The sequence below is a fragment of the Piliocolobus tephrosceles genome, chromosome Y, assembly GCF_002776525.5.
Source record: "Piliocolobus tephrosceles isolate RC106 chromosome Y, ASM277652v3, whole genome shotgun sequence".
Lineage (NCBI taxonomy): Eukaryota > Metazoa > Chordata > Mammalia > Primates > Cercopithecidae > Piliocolobus > Piliocolobus tephrosceles.
In genome coordinates, this window is record NC_045456.1 from 10,541,186 (window position 1) to 10,564,475 (window position 23,290).

Genomic DNA, 23,290 nt, shown 5'->3' on the forward strand with positions numbered 1-23,290 from the left:
TGCCATTTGGGGTCTGGAGGTTGGAATTAGTTCTTAATTTTAGCTGATTCAGGTTACCTAGGTTACACTACAAATCAAAAATAGCTGAAATATCTGTGTAAATGTAAAACAGACGTACAGAGAGAGGGAGCAATCAATTTTCAGAAGACAGAGAAATGTTCTTTTCATGTAGCCCCCATTGGTAATGAACTCCCTGGTGCTAAATGAAGGGAAGGAGGGAAGGGACTTTTGTGTCTCCCAGCAGGACCTCCAATCAGGCAACAGAATGGAAACTTTTCATTGATTGTGGGCCTTGGCAAAATTGAAGGTTGCCTGTTTGTACTGACACTTTGAAGTTCGGTGGGTCTTTTGGTAATAAACTCCCTTCACAGTAGGGAGATTATGATAACTTTGGGAGTTATCTCATTATGTGTTTTGTGATTTTTTTTTTTTGCACACTTTTTTTTTCTTTGAACTCTGATGAAAGATTAGCTTCAAGGCATCATAAGTGCCAGAGGTTGATGAAACCAGTCATAGACCCTCGCTGTTCCAAGTGGGATCCATGAACAAGAAGCATTGGCGCCTTCTCAGAGCTTGTTAGAAATTCAGAATTTCGGCACCTCCCCCAGACTTGCTGAATCAGAATCTGTGTTTTAACAGGATTCCCAGATTGTCTGAGTATACATTAATTTTTGAGAAGCACTGGTGGAAAAAAGTGCATGAGACTTGGGGTCTTGGGGATCCAGTTCCAGATTGAACTGATGCTAATTCACTGGTGACCTTGGGCAAATTTTTCACCATCTTTTTGCCTTGGTCATCTTCTCTTTAATGTGTGGCTAAATTCACTGTCTTAGTTCAGGCTGCCATAGCAAAATACTATAGAACGGGCTTCTTAAACAACAACAACAACAAATTATTTCTCATCGTTCTGGAGGCTGTAAGTCCAAGATCAGGGTGCCAACATGATTGGATTCTGGTGAGATCCTTCTTCAGGAGGAAAGAGGGTAAGACAGCTTCCTGGGGTTTCTTTCATAAGAGCATGCGTCTCATTCATGAGGACTCTACCCTCGTGACCTAATTTCCTCCCAAAGGCCCTACCTGCTAATACCATCACATTGGATGTTAGGATTTCAATATGTTAATTTGGGAGGGACGTAAATATTCAGTTCATTAAAATCACCTTCTCCTACGTTTTGAACAATACTCTCATTGTCAAATGAGACAATAAGCATAAAACTGCTTGAAAAAGTATTACCTCCACTGTGGTTGTGAGATATTAGGAATGGTAATGGCTAATATCTACAGAACCTCAACCATGAGTCTTGCTCTGTGCCGACTTCTGAAGATGAACTTTCCTTTCAGTCTCACTAACGCTCTCTGATGATAGTAGTAACATCAGTTTTACCATACATGTGGAGAAACAGCCATTGAGAAATTAAGTGTCTCACCCAAGGTGACATATCTAGTTAGTTGTGAAACTGGAAATTGAGCCCCAAAGCCATGTCCTCACCCCCACACCATGCTGCCTCCAAAATACAATATTGAAGAATGGTAACAAATACTGTTATTATCACAGATGACAGTCTAAACACCACTGCGCAGTGAGGACAAAGGTATGACATATTTTAAACTCTGTTTTTGTACACAAAAAGGGAAGAAGAATAAACAAAGAGAAATTCCCTAGAGATGAATGGCCCAGAGAACACAAATCAACTTGAATGTGTTATCAAAATGGCGGCCAACAGGTTTCCATTGTGTTTGCCTCTAGTAGTTAAGTGTGAAACACTGACTAGCACATTCAATAGGCAATGAGATTTCCCGTTTTATTTCTGAGACTCATTGTATTTCTTACTTCTACATTGAGTAGTTGAAGTCACAACTGAAGGAAGGTAAAGTCTTAAGAGTAGAAAGTTACAGAGCTGACTGGAAACTTATAATTCAGTTCCAAAATGTTGGAAGTATAGAGATGTTTTGTACATATTGCAAGATCTACTCTGATCCCTTTGGCAGCAGAAACATAAGGCTTCCAAATAGTTCTAAACAAATGTGCTTGAATTTAGAGACTTTTTGAAAATCCCGTACTTCTTGGCTTGGAGCTCATGTTTATATCTTGCTTACTTTGTACTGGGAACTGTTCGAAGAGCTTTTCAAATATTAACTCAAATATTAACCCTCTCAATATTAACCCCCTCAGCAACCCTATTCAGCAGGCAGTATTACTATTATTCTACATTACAATTTAGATTACGTGGATCATTGCATAGCTGAGGGTGCACAGAGAGGTTAGGTAACTTCCCCAAGATCACGCAGATAGTTTATGGTAGAACAGGATTTTAAACTGAAGCAGTTGGTTCTACACTCCATGCTCTTAACTACTACCCTAGAGACCCTGCTAAGTAAACCTACCTCTCAGGGATTCAGGGATACTTTAAAAAAACAAAACAAAAACAAACAAACAAAAAACTTTGGTTTTAATGTGATTTTAAAATATGTGTCTAAAGTAGAATCTGGTTGTTACATTAGTAAAATGTTGATGCTTTCTTCTAAAAAATAAAAATAAGGGACAATTTTGATAGCTTTGGAGAGTCCCTGTGATTAGAGACCATGTGGGTGATGAGACTAAATCATTCAACCCATATTTTTCGTATTACTCTGCAGCAGTGGTTCTCAAGAGGTTTGGGGGAACGGCGCGGATTTTGCTCCACAGGGGACATTTGGCAATGCCTGAAAACATTTTCCACTGCAGTGATTTGGGGGGTGGGGGGTGCTCCTGGCGTCCAGTGGGCTGAGGCCAGGGCTGCTGCTAAACATCCCACAATATGTAAGACAGCCCACACCTAAAGAATGATCTGGCCCCAAATGTCAAAAGAACTGAGGTCGAAAATCCATGTCCTATGAGAATAAGAATTTAAATTCTGGTAGAATTTATCTACTAGTTAACACACTGTGTTAGTTATGAATATACACAAGGAACACAGACTAGAGGAGAAGATGCTAGATGTTAGTGGTGAGAGACAAGTGGACAAGTAGTTATAAAACTATGAGGAATGTGCTGGAACAAAGACTGTGCAGGGTGCTGAGAGGTACCTGGGACAGACAGGCACAAACTCAGCCTTCTCAGTGACTCTGGGGCTGCATATTCTAGACTGAGGAGGCTGAGTTTATCAGCAGATAAGAGCCTGCAGAGCAAAGGAAAGGGCAGCCTGGGTTTGTTTTGTTTGGCGTTGTTTTATTTGGCTGCTAACTCCTAGAAATCTTTTTCACTCTGGCTGGCCTTAGCGCCTGTCTTCTGTCTTGTCTCTAAGACTTTCTCTTTTTCATCCTTAAGGAGTCCAGTGGAAACTTTTGGAAAACCCAAGTTCAAGCTGAACCAGAATTGTGAATTTTTCAGAAGATCTCCATGGAGGGTAGAAAGACTCAGCAAACCCCATTCAAAAGCAAATGATCTTTTAAATTTGTTCGATCCTAGATTAGAACAGAGTATTCAGACTGCAGAAAGTGGCAGGGTGATGTGAAAGCTCTGATTTATCTGGGAGCATTAAAAGCTTTAGGGGAGCAGAATAGAGCATCACGGTAAAGAGCTAAATGGTAACAACAAGAGAAGCTTCTCCATTCCTTCCAATCAGTTTTATAAATCAAATGGATGAAAAGATTACTAAATCCTCTGGAGCTAAATGTTCTCCATTATTCTATTTGCTTTTCAGCCTCCAAAGAGGAGAGGTTAAGCCAAAGGGTTTTAGAGTCTGAGCTGCAGACGGAATGTGAACAGGCATGTGACTAACCCGCCTGTCATCGTGATGACCTGCTTTGGTTGTTGTTACTGTTGTAAACATGACATCCTCTTCAGCAGAAGTTTACATTTTTAGACGGAAGTTTTGGGATTCCAAGTTTTCTCTGAATCCTCACTTTTTACAGAAATAGAGGAGAGGTAATTTGCCACATGGGTCTCCCCAAAACCAAGGTGATCTTTCGAACCTTTATTCCCAAAGTTGAATTTCAAAGCCAGAACGGTGCAGGAGCGTATACCTTTGAGGAAAGTGGGAGTTTGTTCTAATCAAATTGAATTTGTCATTTTTGTGAAACCTTAGGTTTCCTTCGTTTTAGTAACTTTTTTGAGCGTTGACATGGAGGGGTTTGGTGATGAGGCTGGGAGAAAGAGTCATCATCCATTTGTCACATTGCCCCCACTGCTGAGAGTTTTGGTCAATGTTGTTCATTTTCAGTTTGTACATACAAAGTGGCTTGTGCAAGTAGATTGTTGATGGAAAACAGCGTCTTCTTCAAGGGCAAAGGAGGCATCAAAACCACAAGCTTGAGAGCCTTTCTGCTTTTTCTTGGGATTAATTCTGGATCCCTCAGAGAAAACCATGGGCTACGAGGACCTACCAGTCCACCGCATATAACATATCCAGAAAACAGTTCCACAAAACAGGAATTGGTTCAGAATTTTGCATTGTGTACACTCAGACTGATGTTCTGTCTCCTTTTAATATAGGGAAAGATTGTTCCCAACTATGAGTAAAAGTTTTTAAAATGAGATCCTTCTATTGTTAGAGATCTTTTAAAGTTCTTAGGTTTTCTGGAAGTGAGAGAACATGAAGACCCACCAGATAAACACGTTTGGCATCCTATACAGAGCTGCCAATGAACTGCTTTCTTTAGCGTGGAAAAGAAGGTTGAGACTGAAGAATAATCTGAATTCTCCATGCATTCCAGCTTTCCAGGTCCAGGTTTTCCTTTCATGTTTAGATAAAACAGCTTAGGGCTCAATCACACAGGCTCTAGGAAGCCTTGCACTCATCCTAAAATTTCTGAGAATTCCCAGTGGATTACTTTCCACTTTCCAGAGGTTGCCTGCCTCTTCTTGCTCCCAACTCCAGACTGGGCTCAGGTACTGTGGGTCTCCCTCCTCCTAGGTCATATCTAGGCTTCTGAACACCTCTGGAATTACCAGCTACCATTCAATTCACACACACCTTTATCCTGACTCCTCATTTTCTAAGTCCACAGAGTTCCTAAATTCTTAACTTCAGGAAGAGGAGGGAGAGGAGAAAGGGTGATTCAAGGGTGTTTTTTTTTTTTTTAATCACAGGTGAGTTACATCCTTTTGTTTCACCCCCTCCATTTCAGATCATGCACAGGGCCCCAACTCCTCAGTGAGGGAGGGATCTATCTGGGGCTGTACTTTTAGCCACACGATGTTCTAGGGCAAACTTTTGAACTCATAGGTTTTCTTTAAAGGCTTTATTTGCTTCCTGATCCTGAACACATCCTTGGAAAAAGGAAAGGCCATAAAAAATATATACTCGGGGCCGGGCGCGGTGGCTCAAGCCTGTAATCCCAGCACTTTGGGAGGCCGAGACGGGCGGATCACGAGGTCAGGAGATCGAGACCCTCCTGGCTAACACGGTGAAACCCCGTCTCTACTAAAAATAGAAAAAATTAGCCGGGCGAGGTGGCGGGCGCCTGTGGTCCCAGCCACTCGGGAGGCTGAGGCAGGAGAATGGCGTGAACCCAGGAGGCGGAGGTTGCGGTGAGCTGAGATCCGGCCACTGCACTCCAGCCTGGGCGACAGAGCAAGACTCCGTCTCAAAAAAAAAAAAAAAAAAAAAAAAAAAAAAAAAAAAATATATATATACTCCCACCTCCTTTCAGATGAACTACTAGGAATCGGCAATTAGACCCTTAAACACGGAAATTAAAGGTTTTCACAATAACAGGTCAAACTCAATAGAATATGTTTCCTAAGGATGGGGATCTCAGTCTCATTTGTTTAATTTTGTATCTTCAGCGCCTTGAACATGACTGGCGTATAGTTGTGCTCAAACATTATCTGTTGAGTGACTAACTGAATGAATGAATAAATGACCAATGGATATATTTAAGATTCATTTGTTTGATAAGAACTGATTGAGCTACTAATATGTGGCAGGAACTGAGATAAGCAATGTGGACCTTAGACAAATGGAACAGTACGGTCACTTGCCCCCGATGAGCTTCTGATTGAGTACGGAATCAAGACACATACACAAATTGCTTTAGTCAAAGGGAGACCTTGGAGATCACATGATATAAGCCTAGACAAGAAATAATGGTAGAGCACAGCGGAGCAGACGGGGAAGAGGGCTCTTAAGTCAGATCGGAAATCCATGGAGTATGACCAGGCATGGAACTCACACCTATATTCCCAATACTTTGGGGGGCTGAGGTCGGTGGATCACTTGAGTCCAGGAGCTTGAGACAAGCCTGGGCAACATGGTGAAACCCCGTGTCTACAAAAAATACAAAAAAATTTAGCCAGGCATGGTGGCGTGTACCTGTAATCCCAGCTACTAGGGAGGCTGAGGTGGGAGGATTGCTTGAGCCTGTGAGGTCGAGGCTGTAGTTAGCTGTGATAGTGCCACTGCACTCCAGCTTGGGGAACAGAGAGACCCTGTCTCAAAACAAAACAAAAAAAACAAAAAGAAGAAGAAGCAAAAAAAAAAAAAAAAAAAAAAGAAAAGAAGAAGAAGAAGAAAGAAAGAAAGAAAGAAAGAAAAAGAAAGAAAGAAAAAGAAGAAAGAAATAAATCTGTGAAGTAATTGGAATTCCTCTTGCTAGATAGGGGTTTTCCTTAGGTTATAAACAAATAATAACAATCCCTTTGAAGCCATATTTTCTGAAGGCATTATCGTTTGTATAAATGTATACCCTTTGATGGATTATTCAATAGATATTAATATTTTAACTACTGTTTTCCACAATGGCGCTTCAAAAATATGCTATACTTTTGTCCACTAAATACCATTTCCCAAAGCAAAAACAAACAGACAAATTCATAACAAGGTGAAAATGTCTATAGCAAATCTAGTCTTCCATCCAAAGAGAAGTGGCAGCTTTTATGAAATCATAACCTTCTCCCTTTTCTTGAAGAAAGGAAATTGCTCTAGTTCAGCAGGTGAAGAAATGGATACTCTCCCTTCTTAACTTACAGAGTTAACCAGCAATGTACAATTCAAAAAAGGGAGGTACTGACTGCTGACGATGGTCAGTATAAGCCTGTGTAGTCCCGTAGGCCTCTGGGAATAATTAGCTCAACAGTGGACTGTGAAACACACACTGCTTCCTTCCTGGTTGCTGTTTGTTCTGCTCTGAGCTCCAACTGCAGCCCAATTGTTACCTATGGAGGAGGACTGGGGTCATGCTCTCAGGAAACTACCAGTAAGTAAATAGGCAGAACTCTTAGGATCAGGGTGTGATGTAAGGACTTTTCGGCAGGTGAGCCTGTCCCTGCTATTTCTACCTCAAGTCTTTTTCTGTTGTTGTTTTTAACTCAGTCCATTAGCTGTAAAGGGGAATCAGTGATATGGACAGATGTTATAAGAAGCTTATAAGAAATTCTTTATCTTTTTCTTTCCTCATTTGGTAATACTTTTGGGTTTGTCTGAGAGGCAGCTGAGTTTTCTCTCAATCAGATTGTCGAAGCCAAAATAAAGTATAGAGATGAATCTCTAAATTTAACATTTTATTTTGGGAAGCAGGGATTGCAGTTCGGGGCATACACACAGACTGGGTGGTCTTCGGTATGTCTGAAGAACAAAGAGAAGGTTGTGAGTTTTATTAGAAAGAGAGATGTTATGTTATCATTTTGAAAGAAAGCTTATTGGCACTAGAGAAGCTTTTGGGAGCTGGCAAGCTCTGATTGGTGAGTGGATGTTTGGATGTTTGTCTCCTCCAAATCTTGTGTTGAATTGTGATCCCCAATGTTGGAGGTGGGGTCTGGTGGGAGGTATTTGGGTCATAGGGGGCAGATCCCTCATAAATGGTTTGGTGTCATCCCCTTGGTGATGAGCAAGTTCTCACTCAGTTAGTTTCCGCAACATCTGGTTGTTAGAGAGAGTATGCCCTCCTTCTCTCTCTCTCTCTCGCCTTGTGACATGTATGTTCCATCTTTGTCTTCTGCCATGAGTAAAAGCTTCCTGAGGTCTCACCAGAAGCCAAGCAGATGCTGGTGCCATGCTTGTGCAGCCTGCAAAACCATGAGCCCAGTAAACTCTTCTTTATAAATTACTCGGCCTCAGGTATTCCTTTTTACCAACACAAAATGGACGAATACAGTGAGTGACTGCAGTAGGTAAAACCTGTCTTGGAGTCACAGCCGGTTGCTTTAGCAGCTGGGCTTGTAGAAAATTCAACTCTTGGAGCAGGGGCTATGTTCCCCCACTGCTTTTTCCCCCGGCCCTTGATGCTGATTTAGTTGGGCATGACAAGAATAACTCAATTCGTATAATCAGCTTTCACAAGATATCACCCCTTACATGGGGCTGCAAACTGGCCATGTGGAGGACTTGCCCAGCCAGTTCTCACCATGTTGTATGGATATTTTTCTAAATAGATCTTATTTTATTTTATTTTATTTTATTTTTGAGATGGAGTCTTACTCTGTTGCCCAGGCTGGAGTGCTGTGGCACGATCTTGGCTCACTGCAACCCCCGCCTCCCGGGTTCAAGCGATTCTCCTGCCTCAGTCTCTTGAGTGGCTGGGATTACAGGCGCCCGCCACCATGCCCAACTGATTTAGGTATTTTCAGTAGAGATAGGGTTTCACCATGTTGGCCAGGCTGGTTTTGAACTTCTGACCTCAGGTGATCTGCCCACCTCGGCCTCCCAAAGTGCTGGGATTACAGGTGCGACTCAGCCACATCCAACCCTTAATTCCTTGTTCTATGATTATAGCAGCATGGGTCTATTATAAACATTTTAGAAAATACAGACTAGCATAAAGGAAAAAATATAAATCAGCTACAAATTAAAAGCCCAGTGTAAACTCTGCTAACATTTGCTAACATTTAGTGTCCTTTCTTCCAATCTCATTCCCCAGTGTGTGTGTTTTTGTTTTGTTTTGTTTTATTTGTAGTAAATACAGGTGTCTTGATATGTTGCCCAGGCTGCCACAATGGTCTTAAACTCCTGGGCTTAAGCAATTCACCTCAGCCTTCCAAAGTGCTGGGATTACAGGCAGGAGCCACCACACCTGGCCTATGTGTGTTTTTTAAACAATTGAGACCATTTTGTGTATGTTGCTTCTTCTCCTTTTCTTTCCTCATTTGGTAATACTATATTGCTGTTTAAGAATATACAGCAGTCTGATTGACTGTTTGAGGAGTCTGATGACATATGTAGAAAGGGAATAGGTGATTAACCACGAGGACAAGCTGGTGTTGGTGACTGGAAGTCAGGAGTGACCATTGCCTGGCATCTCAGAGCCCCCAGGAGTGCCTACACCTCAGGGCACACAAATGAATAGATTTATATCAGAGAAGTTTCAGCCACACTCATCAACCAACCCCCAGGTCCTCTTTCACTGGCATCCTAATCCAGGTTGCTTCATAGAAGTCAGCTCACAGCTACACCTTTCCCCCTTAAACTTTTTTTGAACTTGAACTTCCAGTATAATTAGAGTTAAACCATCCCAGCAGCATAAGAGGAACGCTTGGAAGAATGGATAAAGATCCACTTGGCATATTTATAATTTTTCAAACCTTCCACAGAGATGGTGGCAGACATTTTCTTAAGTGGTAGAGATGTCAAAAATTTTATTTTTAAAAAGCCTTAACTCTGGGTGCAATGGCTCATGCCTATAATCCCAGCATTTTGGGAGTCCAAGGTGGGTGGATCACTTGAGGTCAGGAGTTCGAGACCAGCCTGGCCAATGTGGTGAAACCCCATCTCTACTAAAAATACAAAAATTAGCCAGGTAATATGGCAGGTGCCTGTAATCCCAGCTACTCAGGAGGCTGAGGCAGGAGAATTGCTTGAACCCGGGAGGCAGAGGTTGTAGTGAGCCGAGATCACGCCACTGCACTCCAGCCTGGACGACAGAGCAAGACTCCATTTCAAAAAAAAAAAAAAAAAAAAGAAAGAAAGAAAAAAGTCTTAACTCACTGTTCTAATTTTGTTCCCATTTTATAGTTTATAATTAATGGAAAGTATGAAGTATCAACCAAATCTGCTCAAACATAGCCACGCATAAGCAAATCCTTTTTATGTTTAATAACTGAAAATGATTCATCAAATTTTATTAGATGGTGCAAATGCTTCGGTCACTTAGAGCTTCAAATGGCTCCAAAATTTTCTCCCACTCTTCCCTCACCAACTTTTTTTTGCCAGCTGTATATTTAGTAAGCATGCCATACTGAGTGTGGTTTGGAGACACTTTTTCCTGTAGGATTTTTGCCCTGTATAACGGAACAATTACAAGGGAGATGATTTGATATATAATAATTTATTATGATAAAATATTTTGCCCAATGATTAATTTTTTGGGGAGCAATGGGCATGGAACAAAGCTGCAAGAACATGAAAAGGGTCATCTGTTCACTTTTTAAAGAAATAAAGCTAACACAGTTGAGCACCTACCGTTTCCAATTTCAACTCCTTTAATCTTCACAGCACTATAAGATAGATCTCATTATTACACCCAGTTTAAAGATGGTAAAACTGAGGCATGAAGAGGTTAAATAATTTAGCCACAGTAGAAAGAGGCAGAGCCAGCATTCAAGACCAAGTTGTCCAGTTCTGTAAACTCTGTCTCTAACCACTATTCTTACTTGGTCACAGACGCCTCAGCTATAAAAGGTCTTGAAAGGGTCTCTGTCTGCTTCGCTCATCCAGCAACCACTCAAGAAATACTTATGAAGCACTTATTGTGTGCCAGGCATTATACCTGACCCTGGGACCCTGGGAACATAATGATCAATATACTGTCATGTAATACCTGCCCTCAAGGAGTACATTCCATTGGGGTAGACAGCTAAGTAAAAAAGCAATTATAATACCACTTTACCTTCCAACAGAATCCAGTTCAAGCCATTCTAGTCAGATCAAAAGCAATACTGTTTTTTAAACTTGGGAAATAAATTAGATATGCAAAGATACAGGCTTTTCTCCATAGAGTATACCTGACTACCTGGCACATCATGAATTAATTGACCCCTGAAGGCAAGCTAGGTAAGTGCCCTTGGGGCCTTTTGTGTTGCAGGAAGGATTATGTGAAAATCATTTTTATGTGTCAATTATACATTTTAAAAAACTAAAAACAACAACAACAAAAAACCCACAAAAAGCCAACCTAGGATTTGCACCATAGAGAATGAGAGTGGACAAAAACAATATTAGAGTCTTCCTCCCACAAAACTCAACGATAGGAAAGCCTGTCCCTGCTATTTCTACCCTAAGTCTTTTTTTTTTTTTTTCTTTTTAAACTCAGGCCATGAGCTGTAAAGGGGAATCAGGGATGTGGACAGATGTTATAAGATGCTTCTAAGAAACTTTTTATTAAAAATTCCAAATATGTTATATTTTTCACCATCACCAAACACTTCCCTTCACTCTTCTTTCCTATGAAAGCAAGTCCTTCCATTTTTGGTATCCAATTTGGCTCTTCCTGAAATAGGTTACACCCCAAGTTGCTGCGTGATGCCAAATTGTTGATTGTAGTTTATGGTGTCTCCTTGAAACATGCCATATAATTACATAATCACATCATAGCTAATCTGGTTTATTGGAAGGCCTCTGGATAGGACTGTTTGGCTAATCATTGTCCTGGAAAATCTGTCTCCTAGGATACTTCTCATACCCACTTGTAGCAAGGAACAAATACAGAGGTGGCCAGCTCTTCCACCCAGACATTCACCCTTGGTCTTTTGTAGATTGTTGTAACTAAGGAAAGGCTAGGGAAAGGGTGCTCTTGGCAGGATTTCTTTAAAGACGTCACCATTGAGCAATTGCTAAAGATTACTCAGAGCCAGCAGATGGAGCAGATAAGAAGGCCTTGATGAGGTTTTTAGCCAGTTGTGATTCCACCCTGAATTTAAGACCTGTTCCCTCTGATCTTAGGAAAAACCCAGAACCTCTACTCTCTGCTGATACTGGAAAGGGGAGGGCAGGATTTAGGCTTATCACGAACTCATTTATTTTTCCTTTAGCCCATAAAGCCTGATCTTTCCTGCAATCAAAACATGATGGAAAAGCCTAGCAGGCTATTGCAAAAGTATTATGTTTTCTTTATAGTTCATCTCTTGGGATTGCATTTTACTCTTGATTTTACCAGGCCCTTCCAAGCACGGGTGGAGGGGCGGGGGTGGGGGAAGCATCGTTCAGTTCTACTTGAAGGCATAAGAACTGAAACCTCCCCACTTTTTCTTGGAGAGTAGAAGGAATGTGTTTGCTATTTGTTCTTACTTGAGCTCAGTTTCCTGCAATGACTTTTTGAATTGTTTTATCAGGCTAACAATAGGAGACACAGTAAATTCATTTGTAAAAACTCTGCCTGACTTTGGTCTGTCATCTCTGTTTTTAAATACACTTGAGTTATTCTATTGCCATTCTATTTAGTAGCCACCCACATTTGGAACGCTTCCACCTTGAGTGGTAGACATAACTTTTTTTATTCCCATTTTAGAATGTTTTTAGAATTTACAATTTGTTTTTTAGGATACAGGATGGGCATAGATAGATGCCATCACTTCTTAATAGAGTTGTTTACATGATTTTCGAGGCCCAGTGCAAAATAACAATGTGAGGCCTCCTGTTCAAAAATTATTAAGATTTTCAAAACAGTCACAGCAGATCATTAAGCCCAGCACCTAGTCCTTCTGAGCACAGGGCCCTTCTCAGCGCAGGGCTCTTCTAAGCACAGGGCCTTATGTGACCGTGTAAGTTGCACACTCATGAAGCCAGCCCTGATTCTTGATTATTCACAGGCAATTTGAAGGTTACCCAGGCCCTGTGTTTTCCCTCATCCACTTTCCTGCTTGCTGACTTAAGACAAATCTCTGGTCCTTTAGAAACTGCTACGTTGAGTTATATAATGAAAATAAATGATATGAAATGAAATGTATTAATTTGAATACCTGGTAGAACTAAAGGCATTCAGTGGGGTGATAGGTAGAGATATTAAATAGTGAGAAACTTCTCCATTATCTGATTATTTTAGTTGTTCTAATTGTGAAATAGTGTGATAGAATGGGAGAAAAGAAAAACCACGGCCGGGCGCGGTGGCTCAAGCCTGTAATCCCAGTACTTTGGGAGGCTGAGGTGGGTGGATCACAAGGTCAGACGTTCAAGACCAGTCTGGCCAATATGGTGAAACCCTGTGTCTACTAAAACAAAAATCAGCTGGGCGTGGTGGCGGGTGCCTGTAGTCCCAGCTACTCGGGAGGCTGAGGCACGAGAATCACTTGAACCTGGGAGGTGGAGGCTGCAGTGAGCCGCAACTGCACCATTGCACTCTAGCCTGGGCAACAGAGCAAGACTCCACCTCAAAAAAAAAAAAAAAAAGGAAAGAGAAAAACCACTAAAATGAAACTCAGATCCTCAAAAAGTTAAACATAGAATTACCATATGACACAGCAATTCCACACCTAGCTCTATACCCAAAAGAATTGAAAACAAGGACCCAAACAGTTACTTGGCTGATGGTTCTGCAGGCTTTACAGGAAGCATGGCTGGGTGGCCTCAGGAAACTTACAATCATGGCAGAAGGCAAAGGGGAAGCTGGCACATCTTCACATGGTGGATCAGGAGAGAGAACCAAGGGGAAAGTGCTACATACTTTTAAACAACCAGATCTCATGAGAACTCACTCACTATCATGAGAACAGTAAGGTGGGAGGTCTGCCCCTGATCCAATCACCTCCTACCAGTTTCCTCCCCCAACACTAGGGATTACAATTCAATATGAGATTTGGGTGGAGACAGAGAGCCAAACCATATCAGACACTAAAATAAATAATAGAATCAATTTGAAACCACACTTTAATTCACTTTTCTCAACTCAGATGATGCAGAGAAAGTGAGTGCACTGAGTTAATCAGTAACAGGGAATACACCTTCTTGGAAACAATGGATGTTTTTCACCCACTGTGACAAAAGTAAACTTCAACAGCTTCCCAAATATTAAAAGAAAACAGGGCTATTCTGTACCCATGGTAAATTAAAGTAGAAAATAATTCCAAAAAGAGGAAAAAAAATCCAACACTGAGATTTAAAAGAAAATTCTCCTTTTAAGTACATTTGTGTTGAAATGAAAATATTAACTAAAATACTAGAATGTCTAGAAAATAATGATAACAAAAATAATACATGTCAAAACGTGTGGAATATGGCTGTGCTATACCTTTAAGCTATGAATTTAAACACTTACTTTACTAAAAATTTTAGTTAATTAGTTAATTGCACACTTAGCTCAAGAATTTATAAAAAGAACCATAAAATTAACTTAAGAAAAGAGAAGAAAGGAATTAATAAATGTAAAAGCAGAAACCAATAAATTAGAAAACAGGAAAAGCATAGAACTAAGAAACAGAAGAGCTGGCTCTTTTTAAAAGTAATAAAATAAAACAAGGTGCTAGCTAGCTCCATCAAGACAAATGGGGAATGTGCAGAATTAAGAATGAAAATAGATAATTGAGCAGGCCGGGCACGGTGGCTCAAGCCTGTAATCCCAGCACTTTGGGAGGCCGAGACGGGCGGATCACGAGGTCAGGAGATCGAGACCATCCTGGCTAACACGGTGAAACCCCGTCTCTACTAAAAAATACAAAAAACTAGCTGGGCGAGGTGGCGGGCGCCTGTAGTCCCAGCTACTCGGGAGGCTGAGGCAGGAGAATGGCGTAAACCTGGGAGGCGGAGCTTGCAGTGAGCTGAGATCTGGCCACTGCACTCCAGTCCGGGCGACAGAGCAAGACTCCGCCTCAAAAAAAAAAAAAAGAAAATAGATAATTGAGCAAAGAGAAAAATTTTTTAAATTGCTATTCACCATAATTTCATGCAAATAAATTTTAAAATTTCAATGAAATGAATGTTTTCCTAAGAGAAAACGTTACCTTAATTGAGTCAAGAAGAGATAGAAAATAAAAATAGTACATGCAGAAATGGGAAGATTTAAATATAGGAAATAAAATATAAAGGCCTAGAAAGTAATTTGAGTGATTGTATTTTTTAATTGATTCCATTGTTTTATTGTGATAAAATACACATAACATAAAATTTACAGTTTTAACAGTTTTTAAGTGTACAATTCAGTGGCATTAAGTCTGTTCTCAACACTATTCATCTCTAGAACTTTTTCATCATATCCAACAGAAACTTTCAGGCCGGGTGCAGTGGTTCACGCCAGCACTTTGGGAGACCAAAGCGGGCAAATCGTTTGAGGTCAGAGTTTAGCACCAGCCTAGTCAACATAGCGAAACCCCGTCTCTACTAAAAATACAAAGATTAGCCAGAAGTGATGGCATGCACCTGTAATCTCAGCTATTCTGGAGGCTGAGACATGAGAATCACTTGAACCCAGGATGCAGAGGTTGCAGTGAGCTGAGATCCTGCCACTGTACTCTAGCTTGGGCAACAGAGCGAGACTCTTGTCTCAAAAAAATAAAAATAAAAAAAGAAACTCTGAACCCATTAAACACCAATTCCCCATTCCCCTACTTCTTAGCCCCAGGCAACCATTATTCTACTTTTTGTCTCTATAAATTTTCCTATTCAAGGAACTTCAAACAAGTGAAATTGTAAAATATTTGTCAGAAGTGTCTGGCTTCTTTCACTCAGCATGTTTTTGAGGTTCATCCATATCGTAGCACGATCAGTACTCTCTTCCTTTGTAAGGCTTAACAATATCCCATTGTGTATATAGAGCACATTTTATTTATCCATTCATCTGTTGGTGGACATTTGGATTATTTCTACCTTTTGCACATTGTGAACAGTGCTGCTATGAAGATTGGTGTGTAAGTGTCTGTTTGAGTTCCTGTTTTCAATTTTTTAAGGCATGTACCTAAAAGTGGAATTGCTGGATCATATGGTAATTCTATGGAGTGAATGTATTTTTAATCTTGGTGGAAAAAACAGCCTTCTAGGCCAGACATAAACTCCAGAAGCCATAAAGAGAATTATTTATAAATCTAACTACATAAAAAATATAAACTTCTTTATTTCAGAAAACGTTATTTCTAAACCAAAAAACTGGAGCAAATACTGCAACAGATATGACAGTGAGCTCACATAAATCATTAAGAACAGATGGATAATCCAATAGAAAACAGGCAAGCAGGAAGTTTCTGGAAGGGAAGGGAGGGGGAAAAAAACAAATGGCCAGTGAACTCATTCTGACTTATAATTTAAGAATCAAAAATCTTGGGAGGCTGAGGCAGGGGGATCACTTGAGCTCAGGAGTCTGTGACCAGTCTGGGAGAACATAGTGAGATGCTATCCCTACAAAAAAAAAATTATAAAAAGCTGGGTGTGGTGGCATGTTCCTGTGGTCCCAGCTCCTCAGGAGGCTGAAGTGGGAGGATCACTTGAGCCTGGGAGGTCGAGGCTGAGGTAAGCTTTGATTGTGTCACTGCACTTCAGCCTAGGTGATGAAGCGAGACCCGGTCTCAAAAAGAAAAAAAGAAAAATCAAAATGAAAATCAAAACAACAATGAGATATTATACTAAACTATGGGTTGCCCAAAAAATTTAAATTTTATAACACCTAGTAATGGCAAGGGTGTTAGCATACATTTATATACACTTGTTGATGGACATATAAAGTTTTTCAATGTTTTTGGACAGCAATTTGGTGACTTCTTTTAAAGATTATGCGACACATGATTTTAGTCCCAGCAGAGATGTAGACAGATAGATACATGTTTCAACATTGTCATGTTAAAAAGTTGAAAGAAACCTGAAGGTTTATAGTTACAAGACTAAGTAAATTATAATACAATCAAGCAATGGAATGCATTCAAAGATAATGGTAATTAAATTATGAAGAATCAGGCTCGCCAATCTTCTCTCCTCCCCATGGATTCTCTTCACCAGGTTTTAACATATTTGGAATTCCCTAGCATGGTGCTTGCGGGGGAGCCTGTGTGTGTGTGCACGTGCGCACATGTGTGTACCTGAATGTTCTACTAAAATTGTTAAGCGCCACTCCTCCTATATTTTGTTTCTTGTCTTGCTCATGTCACTGCCAGGAGCTGGGAAGGGAAATTTTTTCCAGAAGTTTCACAAGCCTCATGCTGTTGAACTTGGGAAGGGTTCACAAAAACCTTCAAAAAACCCACAAAAACCTGGGCATCTGGCTGGGTGTGGTGGCTCACGCCTGTAATCCCAGCATTTTGGGAGGCTGAGATGGGCAGATCACTTTAGGTCAGGAGTTCAAGACCAGACTGGCCAACATGATGAAACCCCGTCTCTACTAAAAATACAAGAATTAGCTGGCCGTGGTGGCATGTGCTGGTAGTCTCAGCTACTCGGGAGGCTGAGGCACAAGAATCGCTTGAGCCCATAAGGCGGAGATTGCAATGAGTCGAGATTGTGCCACTGCACTCTAGCCTAGGTAACGGAGTGAGACTCCATTAAAAAAAAAAAAAAAAAAAAAAAAACTGGGCATTTTTGGGGACCCCTGGCAGGTACCACAGTGGAGCTTGTTCACTCCCCACTGCTGGGCTCTGAGTTGCTGTCCCAGGCTGAGCACACTGCCTTCAGCTGCCTTCCAGCACTGTTCTGCTCCTCGTTTTCCTGAGCTGTTTACTTGCCCTCCCTGAGGTTGGCAAAGCCCATCTCTTTTCATCTGGGAGTATTAGTCTCCAAATCTGTGCAATTCAATCGTTAGTCCCAATAACATCTTCACATTTTCAACCAAGAAGCCAGAAGAATTCCCGGTCCCCTGTGCCCTGTGCGGATAGACCGATGATCCCACATTTGACATACGGGAATGCCTTGGCTCCCTCCACCATGACTTTTGCTAGACATCTTCTACTCCCTCCTTCTCTTCAATGCAATTAAACCTGAACCTATGTATAATATAAATGTGATACTGAGCATGAATAAATGGTTTAATTCTCAACTTGTGTCCTATAGAAGCAACAGAATATGCTCAGGTTTAAAAAAATGAAAAACGTACATTATTTACTATAATAAGGCTCTTCTTTTGTGCTACTAAGGAAGAAGTATTTTGATATCCTCATTTTCCTAGTATGTGTACTAAATCAAAGGAAAATAGCCCCTTACTAATTTTAACACCAAATTTTTAAGTTAAGGATCTCTATCTGGTTTTAGGAGCTATAACAGCAATCTAGTTCTGCCCTAACAATTCAGGAACAAAGAGCTATTAAAAATAAAAGTTGAGTCACATAACTGCTGGGTGTTATAGCCTTCAAGGACTTTCCACTGCCCATTGAACATAATCCCAAAGTGCCATAATTACTGACTTCATGTGCCTAAGCACGAGATCCGCTGTCCCCTCCAAGCCTTCTAGAGCATTCAATCACACGGGCCTCCTCTTTCATTCCTGGAGCACACAAGGCGCTTTCGTGCCTCAGGGCCTCTTTCTGTTTCCTCAACACACTTCATCACCTTTTGTTTTTTAGAGCTTTATTAAGGAATAATTCACAAATCGTACAATTGATTCTGTTAAAGCGTACAATTCAGTGGCTGTTAGTACATTCACAAAGATGTGTAGCTGTCACCGTGATCAACTTTAGAACATTTTTATCACCTCCAAAGAAAACCCCATATCCATTAGCAGTCTCACCCCATTCCCCCATACCCTCAGTCCCTGGCAACCATTAACCTACTTTCTGTCTCTATGGATTTGCCTATTTTGAACATCTCTTATAAATGGGATTATACAATTTCTCGCATTTTGTGACTGATTTCTTTCCCTTAGCATGATGCTTTCAAGGTTGATCCATGTTGTAGCATGTATCAACAATTCAATCCTTTTTATGGTTGAATAATATTCCACTGTATGTATATTTTACTTATTCATGTTTTGTTGATCCATTCATCTGTTGCTGGGCATTTGGGTTGTTTCTGCTTCTTGTCTTTTATCAATAATGCTGCTATGAACATTTGTGTACAAGTTTTTGTGTGGATGTATGTTTTTATTTTCTTTAGGACAGGAATTGCAGGGTCATCTTGTCAGAGACGTTCAAACCAGAGCGACTCCATCTTGAATAGAGGCTGAGTAAAATAAGGCTGAGACCTGCTGGGCTGCATTCCCAGTAGATTAGGCATTTTTAGTCACAGGGTGAGATAGGAGGTCAGCAAAAGATACAGGTCAATAAGACCTTGCTGATAAACCAGGTTGCAGTAAAGAAGCTTTTCAAAACCCACCAAAAGCAAGGTGGCAACGTAAGTGAACTCTGGTTGTCCTCACTGATCATTCATTATACACTAGTTATAATGCATTGGCATGCTAAGAGGCACTTCCACCAGCACCACGACAGTTTACAAATGCCATGGCGATGTCCAGAAGTTACCCTAAATGATCTAAAAATGGGAGGAGCCCTTACTTCCAGGAATTGCCCACCTCTTTCCCAGAAACCTCATGAATAATCCACCCTTTGTTTAGTATATGATCAAGAAACAACTATAAGTATACTCAGTCGGGCAGCTCATGCCACTGCTATGGAGTGATCCTACTCCTATGGAGTAGCCATTCTTTTATTCCTTTGCTTTCTTTCACTTTACCCTATGGGTTTGCCCCAAATTCTTTATTGCATAAGGAAACAATATGGTAACTCTGTGTTTAAACTTTTGAGGAACTGCCAAACTGCTTTCCAAAGTGGCTCTACCATTTTACAATCCCATCAGCAGTGTAAAAGAGTTCTAAGTTCTCCACATCCTCACCAACATTTGTTGTTGTTTGTCTTTTTTTTTTTTTTGTAATAATAGTCCTTCTTGTGTGTTTGATGAAATATCTCATTGTGGTTTTGATTTGTATTTCCCTAATGACTAATTGAGGATCTTTCCATGTGGGTATTAGCCATTTGAATAGCTTATTTGGAAAAATGTCTATTTAGAATCTTGTCCCTCTTTAGAATGATTTATTTGTCTACCTGTTCACTTGTTTACCGTCCCCCACCCCCCACCCTGCTGCTAATTTATAAGTTCTGTGAGGGTAGTCACCATGATACTTTTGTTCAGCATTGCATACCCACCACCCACAAAATCATCTGGCACATAGTAGAAACTCAATAAATATTGTGGCTGATTGCATTAATGTCTTCTGTACTATGCTAATTAGAGCTCATGGAAATAAGATAATCAAGGGTCCATGCATTCTAACCATAGCTCTCCTCTCTTCTAAGCTCATTGGGTTGTTCTATGACCTGCTTAGATTTTCATAAGATCTAACTCGTGTTTAATATTTGGACCTGTGCTGCCCTAGAAAACCTCTTTCTAATCTCACTATCAAAAGGTTGGCTTTCCAAGGAATGCTCTGTGTTTTTAGTCCATAAACAGGACACGCTTGCCATTCCTGTTACTGTTTTGCCTGTAGCTTTGTAGCCTTATTCTTCTGGATTCCTTACTATGTGATAGTTAAAGAAAAAGTGAGAAGATGAGGAAAGTATTCTACATTTTTGTTCTTTCAGGTTAATATGGCTGTAAAGAGAGGAATAAGATTTAATGATAATCGCTCTCCTCGTTTCCTGACCTCCTCTGGGCCAGCCAAAGTAGTTTGGAAAAGATATTGTAATAAAGCGTTTTGTTTTGTTTTTGTTTTTGTTTTTGTTTTACTCCTGAAGTTCATGCCCCATCCCCACTCTTACTTAATTGCAGCGGCACTTAAAAGTCAATAAGATCACCCCAAGATAAGATTAACTTTGTAGAATTCACGAATTCCATGAACCAAAGGAAAAATGGCTACTGGCTAGTTAAGACTATGTAGGTACAATGCCCATTACTATTTGGTCAAATAACATATTTTTATCATTTCTAATGCCTACATAGCATCCCATTATATGAAAAATGAACCTACAGAATGGGAGAAAATTTTTGCAATCTACTCATCAGACAAAGGGCTAATATCCAGAACCTACAAAGAACTCAAACAAATTTACAAGAAAAAAACAAACAACCCCATCAAAAAGTGGGCAAAGGATATGAACAGACATTTCTCAAAAGAAGACATTCATACAGCCAACAGACACATGAAAAAATGCTCATCATCACTCGCCATCAGAGAAATACAAATCAAAACCACAATGAGATACCATCTCACACCAGTTAGAATGGCAATCATTAAAAAATCAGGAAACAACAGGTGCTGGAGAGGATGTGGAGAAATAGGAACACTTTTGCACTGTTGGTGGGATTGTAAACTAGTTCAACCATTATGGAAAACAGTATGGCGATTCCTCAAGGATCTAGAACTAGAAGTACCATATGACCCAGCCATCCCATTACTGGGTATATACCCAAAGGATTATAAATCATGCTGCTATAAAGACACATGCACATGTATGTTTGTTGCGGCACTATTCACAATAGCAAAGACTTGGAATCAACCCAAATGTCCATCAGTGACAGACTGGATTAAGAAAATGTGGCACATATACACCATGGAATACTATGCAGCCATAAAAAAGGATGAGTTCATGTCCTTTGTAGGGACATGGATGCAGCTGGAAACCATCATTCTCAGCAAACTATCGCAAGAACAGAAAACCAAACACCGCATGTTCTCACGCATAGGTGGGAATTGAACAATGAGATCACTTGGACTCGGGAAGGGGAACATCACACACCGGGGCCTATCATGGGGAGGGGGGAGGGGGGAGGGATTGCATTGGGAGTTATACCGGATGTAAATGACGAGTTGATGGGTGCTGACGAGTTGATGGGTGCAGCACACCAACATGGCACAAGTATATATATGAAACAAACCTGCACGTTATGCACCTGTACCCTAGAACTTAAAGTATAATAAAAAATAAAAATAAAAATAAAAAATAAAAAAAAGAAAAATGATGCAATTATATGTTTATTGTTGAGTGGTGAAAATCCCATCTTTGTTTTAAAAGTATATAGGAAAATAATGTGAAAATATATGCCAACTCTTAATATGGGTATCTAAGAATGTTTAAGGTGATGGATGGATTTCACTTTACTTTCTTATTATTCATCTCTACTTTAAAACTATTCTATGGTGGAAAGATGCCAGTTGTGTAACTTTTAAAATGAAATAATAATGATGTGCAGCTATAAGTAAAGATATTCTGTGTCCAGAGTGAGCCAGTGATGCCTAGCGAATCTGAACAGAGAAGCGCCTGCCTAGCTTCATTCAGATCTCCCCGCTCCTCCCAGGCCCAGCCTCGCCTTGTCCACTGATCTGTCTGTGAGTCATCCTTTGCTTTACTTCCCACCACACCCAGTCTCAAATGAATGCTCACTTCCTTCACAGCAAGTTCCTACTCTAATTGCCAAGGACTTCTAATTCTGTCTTCACAATGGGTCAAAGTTCAGACTACAGAAAATTAACTCTGTATTTTCATTAGCAGGGTTACTATTTTCTACTACGCAGTTGCTACTAACATTTTCTTCTATGTAGATTTATATAATCGGTGGAATCTGTCTGTCTCACAGTCCTGCAAGTGTGCCTTCTGCACATGCCTGAAAATTCTCCCTCCCCTAGGTAACTATAGTAATTTTATGAACTCTCACTTTTACCATGAGAATGGACACCTTCTAATCTGATTTTACCCAAAAGAATGTCTCTCTTTTACTCTCTTATTAAAAAGTCATCTGTTATCAATGCTTCCCCTTCTACCTGTCAGGCCTGAGCCCAAGCCAAGCCATCGCATCCCTGCGACTTGCACGTATACGCCCAGATGGTCTGAAGTAACTGAAGAATCACAAAAGAAGTGCAAATGCCCTGCCTCACCTTAACCGATGACATTCCACCACAAAAGAAGTGAAAATGGACGGTCCTTGCCTTAAGTGATGATATTATCTTGTGAAATTCCTTTTCCTGGCTCATCCTGGCTCGGAAAGCTCCCCCACTGAGCACCCTGTGACCCCCACTCCTGCCCGCCAGAGAACAACCCCCCATTGACTGTAATTTTCCTTTACCTACCCAAATCCTATAAAACAACCCCAACCTTATCTCCCTTCGCTGACTCTCTTTTTGGACTCAGCCCGCCTGCACCCAGGTGAAATAAACAGCCATGTTGCTCACACAAAGCCTGTTTGGTGGTCTCTTCACATGGACGCGCATGACACTACCTCCACCCTCCACCACCACTCTTTTGAGGACATAGAGGTTTAAATTAACCTGCACCGTTTAAAATAATGAACTATTAGACATAACGTAAAGATCCAACCAAAAGGAACAGGCAAGGAGCAGCATGGCCAGGTGTTCAGAGCTTGGACTCTGATCCTGGACCATTTGGGGTTGAACCCCAGATGGCAAGTGAATTACCTTCTCCTTAACTCAGTCTCCCTGTCTGTAAAACAGGAGTAATCATACTACCTACCTCACAGGCATGCTGTTA

General features: G+C 40.6%; 1 long non-coding RNA gene across 1 annotated transcript in view; it reads left to right on the forward strand.

Moving 5' to 3' along the window:
* The window catches only part of LOC111531726, a 63,326-nt gene extending 40,588 nt beyond the window's left edge, over positions 1-22,738 (forward strand). The window contains exon 3 of the long non-coding RNA XR_002728369.1: positions 22,574-22,738. This is a non-coding gene — a long non-coding RNA (uncharacterized LOC111531726). The remainder of the gene's footprint in view (positions 1-22,573) is intronic.
* The last annotated feature ends 552 nt before the right edge of the window (positions 22,739-23,290 follow it).